This window comes from Asparagus officinalis, chromosome 5 (assembly GCF_001876935.1).
Source record: "Asparagus officinalis chromosome 5, Aspof.V1, whole genome shotgun sequence".
Lineage (NCBI taxonomy): Eukaryota > Viridiplantae > Streptophyta > Magnoliopsida > Asparagales > Asparagaceae > Asparagus > Asparagus officinalis.
Window position 1 is genome coordinate 24,610,455 of NC_033798.1, and position 2,070 is coordinate 24,612,524.

The following is a 2,070-nucleotide window of genomic DNA, read 5'->3' on the forward strand; positions in this document are numbered from 1 at the left end:
CTCATTTGTCTGAGAATTACACGTGGAATATGTATTTTTTTTAAAGACAACACAGTTAATCCTAATGAAAAACTGCAGAAATTATAATATCTAGTGACTACGATATATTTTCTGCACAATTGAAAAGGTTACTAACCAACAGTTGCAGAATACAAAGTTTTCCAGCCATCACCGACACTTCTGTTCCCTCTGATTTCTGTAACATTACTCCCTTCTCCATACAGCATGAGGTTTGGTTTGTTCTCGGGGATCTCCAAATATTCATAATATATTCCTGCTTTGACTTTTATGATTGTTCGGTAATTGCTATTGTTTGGAGCGAACGATATTGCGTCCCCAATCTTCGTGAAGTTCCCGCTCCCATCTTGAGCAACAATCAACGTCTGCGTGGAACATTCGGGTCAAAGTATAGCAAAGACAATGACGTTCTCGAGTGAAAATTAATAAACACTAGAAGCTCTATAGGCCGGCCCATGAAAAATAAAAAAAAAGATTAAAATTAAAGTCCAGTAACCCATGTTAAATTTCACGATCCGGCCCATGAAAAGCTCCCCACAAATATACTTTATGTCTGATGGCCCTACTTCTTGTTCACTGAAACGTTTTTGACTTTCTGTTTAAAAAATAAAAATTGAAACAGTGGCCGAGCAGGCCCAAAGAGAGTAACGGGCAAAAAAAAAGGCTAAATATCAGAAAACCCCACATTTACTATGTACAATTATTGTATAACCCTGCATAAATTTGAAAATATCATAGAATCCTCCCTTAGTTTAGGGGTCATCAGAAAACCCTCATTAACATTGAATTTTGTCATAAAACCACTTTAAAAGAGATATCTTTCGAATGGGTTTCTCATAAAATTTCAAAGTTGAAGTGGGCTTATTGATAAAATCTTACAGTTAAACAGAGTTTTCTAATAGTTTAAAAGCCATTGAGGGTTACGTGATAATTGCCCAAAGTTAACGCGGTTTTATAGTCGATGTTTAGCCTAAAAAACGCACTGCCCTAAACCCGACCGGTCTCTTTAATTAATAGAAGTTGCTTAGCATTTCTTACATTGGGCAAAAATACTATCTAAGAAAACCAAATTAAATATATATATATATATATACAAATATGACTACAATTAAAATTGAAAAAAAAAGAACACTAAAAAGGCATTTGTACTACTCTATATAAAAAAGATTGTCGGGGTAATTAACATTCCTTGGAATGGTCATCTCTTCTCAAATTTGCCTCCAACTGATGTTCTACTAAAAATTTTAGCAGTTCTTAAGTTCTTAAATAACATTTCCTTTATATATATATTTTAAATGATATTGGAGAGAAAAATCAGTCACCAAAAGAGCCTGAATTCATATATCTAACAGGCATATCAGAAACTAATTAGATTGTGAAAAATGTACCTTACGCTAAAAAATGTGTCCTTGCTTATGTTTTAACATTTAGCTTTTTTATACATCCACAATAAAATCAAAAGCCACAAACCTACTAAATTCAATGAAAATTTTACCTCCAAAGCCCCCGAATGCATGGATGCCAACGTCGCGGTTGAGCTGGTGGTGGTCATCTGGACAAGAATGAAGATAGCAAGGACGAAGATGAGAAAGCCAGAGTGAAAGGATGTCGCCATGTTGAAGAGAATTGAGAGAAACGTGCGAGAACGATTTAATTAGGCTTAGGGTTTTTTCTTCCTCTTTTTTTCTTGAATATCACTACAACTATTTCAACATGAAGCACAAAAAAAAGCTACCTAATTAAGTCCCAAATATCAAATATATAATAAGCATCTAACCACAGTGTTCACATGCAAAGGTGATATAAATGGGTTAATTCACTGCATGCAAATTTGAGCTGCATGTGATCGATGACTAAAGGGGTAATGAGTAACTGACAAGGAACCCATATGTATTAGTAAGAGGAAAAAATATCAAGGAATATATCTATATATGAATGAGGATAGAAAATTTGTTATTACTCTTCATATTCAAGCTATGACTTAAATGGCCTCTCCTCACTGTGGACCATTAATAGACAAACTGCATGCCAAACCATTTAATTATGTTAATC

The 2,070-nt window shown here is 34.2% G+C and overlaps 1 pseudogene; it reads right to left on the reverse strand.

Annotated features, from left to right (window-relative positions):
- Window positions 1-1,633, reverse strand: part of LOC109841630 — a 2,613-nt pseudogene extending 980 nt beyond the window's left edge.